Below are 9,530 nucleotides of genomic sequence, written 5' to 3'. Positions count from 1 at the left end.
TACATCTATACAAAGACACACACAAACATATATGTTTATAGACATGTCTCCTATATCACTACCACAGTTATGTGTGAGACAGTCTACAGGGGTGGTATGTGACACATATGGTGGATAAACACCGCGGATGGTGTGTGTGGTCTGTGATGTGGACACCCCATGGTCCCCAACATGGGCACAATGGGAACAAGCATCCTACCCAATGCTACTCACAACAGAAGTCCACGTCTTGAAGGTGCCTGGTCTGGACGCTGAGCAGGAAGAGCATGTTGGCCCTGTGAATGTGTACTGGGTGCCTCAGAATGATGTAGCACATTCCTCATGTGTCTGTGGAGCCTGGTATAGAACAGACCATAGACCTGAGTTCAGGGGACAGGAACATGTCTATGTGTGCCCTGAGGGGGGGGGACAGCATCCCCTGGGTGGTTCCACCTGATTGTATTGCTGTAACAGTACATGAGGAGGCCCCAGGCTGGGACACACATGTAATGTGGCCAGGTATTATGGGCAGATGGTTGTGGAGAGGTGGATCTGCTGGCCAATAGAACATATACATGTTATTGTGTCACTATTATAGAACATTTGTTAGTAGTAATAGTCTACACAATCCCGGTACATGTCCAACAGCATGCATAGATATCCCCAATAACACAGACTGTCAGATGTGCAGCAATCTCAGAGCAGCCATACCACTGGCATATATGTAACCATAGCAGCCCTGACAATGGCATGCATTTGATTAGTCTGTAACAGGCCAGCAATGATAGTGTCCAAACAGGGGACATGGCTGCAGTCACATAGCAGAAAGTGTGGTACAATACAATATCTGTCCAAATGGTAGTTAAGCTGTAGCCATACCTAATGAGGTGTGTGTACAGTCTGTTGAAGCTGATATGGTGAGGGGGTGACAGAGATGTGCATTACGAACTGTGGTAACCTTGCTATATGAGTTGCTCAGACCTGTTTTCATCTTTATGTCTTTCAGCCAAGATGGCACATGCACGGATGCCCACCTATTCCAATGCTGAGAATGAAATGTTGATAGCATACATGATCCAGCACTATCCACTGCTGTTTGGCAGGCATGCACATGACCAGCAGGAGTGGACCACCCTGTGGAATGACCTAGTCCACAGGGTCAATGATGCCAGACTGCACACCCACAGTTATGAGCAGGTCCAGCATCATTGTACTGACCTGCTTCGCAATGCCCGTCGGCGTGCTGCTGCAGTCTGGAGGGATCACCTCACCATGGGAGGGTGCCATGCCATCCATCCCCCCGACACGTGGGGAGGAGCTCCTGGCCAGCCTCGTGGCACCTGCCCATCCAGACCACCAACAACCACTGGACCCATTCATGGAGGTGGGTGTCACCCACACACTGGCCGAGAAGCATGCAAGTAAGGACACAGGGCACATCAGTAGACCGCTGTTGTGTAAACATCTGTATTGGTACAGGTAGATCATGCATATCTGACATGTCATAGATATATTGTGTTGCTGCATTGTAGTGATAAACCGATGTCCAGATGTGGTAGCATCGTGGGAATGTACCGTTGATGTATGGTAGTACTGCACCCAGCCTGTAGCAGTGCCACAGGTGTGGCCACTGACATTGCAACTCTCACCCTCTTATGTAGGTCCCTCCAGGATAACAACAAGGCAGCAGCCTGTAGCTGGTGAGTATGTTTTATCTAGATGCTTGCCAACACACCAAGCATGTAATGGTGATGGTATATTCCATGCACACATCTAACACACCTACCCTGAATGCATGCTGTACATGTGTATGTGTTGTTGCTGTGAAATGCACGGTCTCACAGGGGTGACCATGATGGGGTATTGGAAGGGTATGTCAGATACCTACATGATAACTAACATCCTGTCATTGCAGAATGTGTCCACAGGGAGTAACATACTGCTGGTAGACATGGCCTACAGTAGTGACATGTTCTGAACAACACCCATATACAGTGCAACACCAGGGTATATACCTGTAGGACAATGGTAACTGCTGCAGAGATACACTATGGCATAAGGCATTACAGTAGTCCACATTACCAGCTGGGTCTAGGCTGCAACATGTGGTGTTCAGTGTGTGGGAAACTGCAAAGTGACACACATTTGTAGGGCTTACTTGTCATGCATCTGCATGAAAGCTGAAGGAAGGGGAGGGTCTCAGCATGACACACCAGTGCATTGCAGCAGGGATCCTAAGGATGGTAGGAATGGCTCTATCTGCACATAGTCAGGTTCAGGACCTGTGGCAGCCATAACCCAACCCACACAGCAATAGTGATGGCAGTGTGTGAACACCATGGGATGCGCACATGAGTAGACCTTGCAATCATGCAGAATAGGGGGACATGTGTAGAGTAGACTGAACATGCACTGGAAAATGCAGATGGCCCACGCTGGTATACCCTGCCAGGAGCAGTGACTGCTGTAGTGCACACAACATGAGGTGTGATAAACTGTCATGATAAGGGTATGCACATATATGCCCACATGGTGTGTATGCATTGCGGTCAGCAGCCGCACACCTAACACAATCTGTAGACACTGCATGTGAAAGTACAGGACATATGTTACATACCAGGCTCGTGTACTGCTAAGATATTCAGTGATGTGATCTCATGTCAGATCAAGGATGTGCGTGTAAAATTAATAAAGGTGTGTACACCCCCCATAGCCACGGTATGCTCTGATGGTTGTCAGTGTAAGAGTATTGCAGTGGTCATACATAGTCTGTTGATGTTGACAGCTGTAAATCAGGCATCAGGCATTCACCAATGACAACTGTCCACATATCATCCCAGGTATGTGTTGCTGAAAACATAAGGGCTGTGAGAAGTAAAGCTGACATAACTGACATAGTACTACACATTCTGCAATGAGTTGTACACCTGTGAGTTGTGGTGCACAGTACATGGCAGGGTGCAGAACAGGTGCACAGCAATACTGTGTATATGACTGCAGTGGTATCCAGGGGAAGGGGCATCACCTAGTGACACAGAACATGCATCACCCACATGTATACTGTTGATAGCATGGATTGACTATAGCTGAACTGCATGCTGTTCTGTACCATATGTTCTGGATGTTGGCAGATGGGTAATAGGAGGACTGTGTGTACTATCATTGTGCAACCTCACCTGTGTGTGTGTGTGTGTGTGTGTGTGTGTGTGTGTGTGTGTGTGTGTGTGTGTGTGTGTGTGTGTGTGTGTGTGTGTGTGCATCCTAATGGTTAGTTAGTTTGCTTGCAGGGTCACTCTGATGAAGTGGAGGGAGGTAGATGCATTTAGGATGCGTGTGTGCATGTGTGTGTTTGTGTGTGTGGCCATGTATGCAGATGTGTGATTGTGGGATGTTCATACGGCTGTACCTCCCTTTGGGACCATGCAGTACATGGACATGGACTACCACATTACACACCAGGAACACCTGTCATGTGTGTAATCACAGGACAGCAAATAGTATAATATGGTCGGTAGCATGGAACAGGCATCCAGAGGAAAGGTAGACTCCAGGCACATACTTAATAAGCAGTCAGCAGAGAAGTCACCTACAACCCACGTATGCAGTTCTACAGATGCATTGGGGAAGTACTAGTCAACACCAGGGAGTGTATCCAAATATTACAGTTGTCACATGACGGGCTGACGAAGCAGCATATCTGGCATGTACTGAGCATTACATACACATGACACACCAGTGGGAGGTATTATGGATACAACATAATAGCCCACACATATAGGGGCCATGCACATCATTTCCATGCATACACTGGGTGCATATCGAATGACAGCAGTGAGGCCATGTAAATCCACTACACACAGGTCAGGCAGGTAAAGTAGGAACAGGCTTTGTGTTGTGGCCACTTGTGTGGACATTTAGAGGACTGTGATGAGAATAAGTGGTATCAATGTGTGTATGTTAACAAGTGTGATGGAGGATGGGGTAACACATGGACATATACGTGGGACTGTCTATAAAGCCATAGACAGGTAGGTATTATGGAGGTGTGTGTGTGTGTGTGTGTGTGTGTGTGTGTGTGTGTGTGTGTGTGTGTGTGTGTGTGTGTGTGTGTGTGTGTGTACTTTTAGGCAATGCTGTACAGGTTTAAAAGTGCATTTATTGTTTTCCCCCACAGGTGGCGAGGTGTATCAGGGTCCCTCCTGCATGCAATCTGATGTAGGTGTCCATACAGACACCGATGATGATGATGATGATGATAATGTTGAGGCACAGGTGGGGTTGTCAGGGGCCGACACTGTGCCAACATTTGACATCCCCTTTTAGCCACCCCACCCCCGCACATAGTTTCAGTGTCTATACACACCCCATCACCAGTGGCCATACTGGAGGGACAACTGGCATTCAGCGGCAGTGCACAGGAAACTGTGGTAACCATGCCTACTGTGTCCAGTCGCAGCAGGCATAGCCAGATGTCTGGCAGGCCACCACATAGGCAGATGTCCCAGGGTACTCGTGGTAGGGCCGCTGGACATCATGCCCCTGGCAGAGGCGACATAGCTGCTACCAGCAGAAGCATGTTTCAGGCTGTCATGGCAGCGCAGGCATGTATAGAATGTTATGAAAGACAGGGCCTGAGACTGCAGAGGGCTGCTCTTGCATCTTCAAATGACAATGCCCATGAACTGGTTGGCGCCATCCATGGATTAACTGAGTTCATGGATAGATGGTCTGGTGAGATGATGGCCCTCATCAGCCATGGTCTGTCCGTACTTGAACGTGTGGTGGGAGTGCAGTGACATCCGCGTGGACATAGGCTAGCAATGCCAACAGCTGGTAGTCAATGTGGGCATGCCAGGACACCAAGGGGCACCTGTAGTGGCAGTAGCAGCCCCGGCAGTGCAGGAGGTGTGCTGTCCACACCACAGCAGGCCATGTGCATGTGGTCATGGCCAGTCCCAGGGGGGACCTGGTACCAGCAGACAAATGTAATAGCAGGTGAGAGTAGCACATCAAGGCCTGTACCTGGACATGTTCATGGAACCCCTGGCAAGCACAGTCCATGTGTCTGTGGCCAGAGGCAGTGAACTGCACACCCTGCCAGGTATGGTCTGCAGCTGTCCATAAACACCTGTGTAGGGCAGCCACATGGCAGAACTGAGTGCATGCATACCCACGCACTATGCAAACACACCTAGGGTAACCCCATACCTGCACACACCACATCACCTCGGCCAGCTCCCCAGAGTATACCCTCACCCACACACATGGTGTCAAATGTATGGCCCACCCTCAGCCTCTGGCAAACCAACACCACACCCTGTGCATATGATGATACCTGTGCCCCATCCCTATCATCCATACCATCATTGCAGGGACAGGCTAATATGGTTCTGATGCACATGGTGACTGTACAACAGTCTACCACAGCACTGCAGTGTAACATGCTGTAGGGAGTAGAGTGTGAGGCATATTTGGCAGGTAGTGTAGCCATCCAGCAATGATGCCTTATAGCTGTTAGTAACACTGGTTGGTTGTGGTCTCTATAATGTTATCCAATCGTGTTGTAGGTGTACATGTGTCAGCACTAGGATGCCCTGTGCATATGATGATACCTGTGCCCCATCCCTGTCAACCATACCATCAATACAGGGAGAGGCTGATATGGTTCGGATGCACACTGTGACTGTACAACAGTGTAACAGAGTACTGCATGTAACAATGCACTGTGCAGGCTACAGGCAGACTGGCTCAACACGGGCCTACATCTCCTATGGGGGAATGCACATGTACCTGCATATATAGCAGGCTCTACAGGCATGTCACAGCACAGGGTAAGATACATATGTGTGAAAGTGCATAACTACAACCAATGGGAACACAGCCACAGCCATATATGGTAAGCTATCATAATATTACAGTATATGGACTATCTGTTCAACACCATCCTCATATGTGCCACTCACAGACTAACCATGCATATACTGGGCCACTACAAAGTGTGGTCTAATGCCTGTCTGTGGTATGTGACATGTGTGTGTATGGCCCTACAAACATGTAAGCTAATACGGTAACATACAGTGGAGCAGCATGTAACATCAGATAGGACAGGAACTAGAACAATGACATCTACCACATTCTGTACACAGGCCAAAGTACATATTAACAATACACACACTGTCAACATTCATCATAAGTACACAGACCTCAGTACTGTGCAAACAACCACAGAATGTCCAGGTTATGTCATCAAATATAACCCCTACTGTACATAACATGTGTAGAAGTCTGATATCTCACTGGCCTGTTATCAGATATGATCACACTAATTATGGTATACAGCACATATGCACCTCTTAATACATGACATATGTACAAAGGTTGACAGAGTTGTGGCTGGAAGCACATATGCAGGGCCAGTATTGACATGTAGCTGTGATAACTGCATACATTTACTGTTGTAACAGGGTTTGTTGCAACATATGTCCTATGAGGGATATGAAGTCAGTAACTGTCATGGCTTTCACCATCTACAGACTGCAATCCTCACACTACCTTCTGTACTTCACAAATAGATGCTCTGTGGGTAACACATGAAACCAAAAGCACCACACACTGCCCAGTCTGCAGATGACCCTACAGATGGGGATTCCCCATAAACATATAACTGACATGGCAGGTACTAAAACATGTAGAACAGCCATATCCACACACACAATGTTAAACCAACATTACTCCAAATGCAATATAGCAGCACTTACAGTCTGTAGTCAGGTCAGGCACATCTCCCTGCTATGTGTTGCCCTGTTTCCACAGTGTATGGTGTTAGAGGTAAATCCCCAATCCATCTCAGATGCTGTTTGTCAAACAACAGATCTAGTTCCTGCTCACAGTGAATGAAAAGGCCCAACACCAACATGATGTTTCTACATATTGGACTGTGTTTCCATGCAATTGGCTATGGGAATGTTACCACAGTTGTTCCACATGCAATCAGCTAGGGGAGGGCTGCAATTTGTGGAGAGGCCATCAGCTGATCATGAGCATCACTTAAAATACACATGCTGCTGCCTAAGCAAAGCAGGTGTAGGTCTCCACATCCACCAAAGAGGGAGTGAGAGAGGCAGACAGAGGCAAAGACAAGTCAGGGAGGTGTGGGAGAGTAAAACTTAAGCATGGTCGTGTCACACACCTGCCAGCACAGGGTATCAAACCCCTGTTGACTATGTAGTAATATCACATTTCTATGCAGTTATTGGATGCGCCACATAGGTTACATGTTGTGGAGCCATCAGAACATATATGTGATGGTGAGTGACATCTCCAACAGGGATATGGTAGCTATATGGTAGGTGTAGTACACGTGCCTGTCTGCATGAACAGGTGCCAGCATCAACACAGCCACATTTTCACAGGGACGCACACACATTGACACACTTGGCAGGGCCAGGAAAACAACCCATCACTAGTGAGATTGCCACAACACATTACTGTGCAGGTATTACATGCACCACAGGGGTCATACAGAGGTTATATGGGCAAAGGGTATGGGGAGGTGTCTGACATCAGACAGCATGCTTCAGTATGTCACTGGGGGTTGTAGTGAGTGTGAATGTGAACATACGCATCATACAACACACACACACACACACACACACACACACACACACACACACACACACACACACACAGGGTGCCAGTACTGACATGTATGGGTGCATTGATTCACGGGTGTGTAGTGGTCAACTGTGCCAGACAGCTATACAAGGCTAGGTGATGGGTACACCTTGGCATCAGGCCACATGACAATGGTCTGCATTGTGGCTCAGGGATGTAGATTCTGGATTTGCCCACACAGGTAGTTACTGTATTCACCATCCAGTCACCTCCATGAGTATTGTGTGTGGGCAATGCTGTACATTGCTTGCCATGTATGTGTTCCTTAGTCCATGACATGGACAGTGTCTGTGATGTGCACACCTCCTACATGCATGTACAGTGACATGTGGAACTGTACCTGGGTTGTCTGGCCCTTGTTGTGTACACAGATTATCATCAGATGTGCCTGTCCTGACTTCATGTGGCAAGAACTGGTAATGGACAGCAGGTTTACCCTGCACCTACATTGATAGCATGGTAATGGCATTTCCTGGTGTCAGTGGCATCTGTCCATACAGGGCATGTTTTCAGGCATGGTATGTCCTTTGTGGGTCACATTTGATGGCACCGCACATGTTGCAGGTGTCCAGTGGGGAACATGGAGAAGGTGCACTGTCTGCATGTACGTGCCTATTGGACAGATGGACAGGGTGCCATGCCTTCTGTAGGCCACTGCAATCACTCCATAGTTACTATCAGTGGGCAATATGCAGTGCACTACCAACATAGTGGCTGTTGCCTAGGCAAGTGTTTGTGTGTATGAAGCATGGGTTGATAGTGATCTCTGGCTAATACTAGGGTTGCTAACTTTGTTTGCCTGGCCTTGATGTCACATGTATGGGTATGGATATGCACCCCAGCCTCTCGGATATTTCACATCTGTTATACATGTATGGTGGATATTGTGATATATACTAGGGCCACCATATAAGACATTTGCAAAATCTGCTCCCCATTGGGCCCAGTTGTTACACATTCACAACAACCTCCACACAGGATACGAGTTACAAACACAGACAAACATATACACACGTCATGTCTGGGATCAGAATTCTTACCTAACTATTTTATTACACTACAGCAGTACACAGTTATAGTATGTGCCATGGCAATTACTGGAGTAATCCTTCCCCAAAGGTGTATTTCACATTGGATGACATCAGCAGGATTGCCAAAGTAGGGCATTCAAATTGTAGTGAGTGTGGCTAGGCTAAAATGTACTGCTCCCTACACAGACATTGAAACACACACAAAACATCAACAACCAACATATGTGGGTATAGAACCCCTAACAGAGGTCTATATCACACTACAGCATGAAGCTATTTTAGTACGCATCACGGAGATTACTGGAGTACTCCTTTCCCAAAGGTGTATTTCACAGTGAATGACAGCAGGATTGCCACAGTAGGGCATTCGAATTGTAGTGAGTGTGGCTAGGCTAAAATGCACTGCTCCCTACACAGTAAGTGAAACAGACACACAAAACATCCACAACCAACATATGTGGGTATACAACCCCTAATAGAGGTCGATATCACACTACAGTATGAAGCTGTTATAGAATGCACCATGGGGCTTACTGGAGAACTCCTTCCCCAAAAGTGTATTTCACAGTGAATGACATCAGCAGGATTGCCAAAGTAGGGCATTCGAATTGTAGTGAGTGTGACTAGGCTAAAATGCACTGCTCCCTATACAGACAGTGACACACACAAAACATCCACAACTGACATGTGTGGGTATAGAACCCCTAAAAGAGGTCTATATCACAATACAGCATGACGCTGTTATAGGATGCACCACAGGGATTACTGGAAAACTTTTTCCCCAAAGGTGTATTTCACAGTGAATGACATCAGCAGGATTTCCAAAGTAGGGCATTTGAATTGTAG

The sequence above is a fragment of the Protopterus annectens genome, chromosome 2.part1, assembly GCF_019279795.1.
Source record: "Protopterus annectens isolate FY-2018-M chromosome 2.part1, PAN1.0, whole genome shotgun sequence".
NCBI classification, from domain to species: Eukaryota; Metazoa; Chordata; order Ceratodontiformes; family Protopteridae; genus Protopterus; species Protopterus annectens.
Note: the sequence above shows the minus strand (reverse complement) of the source record.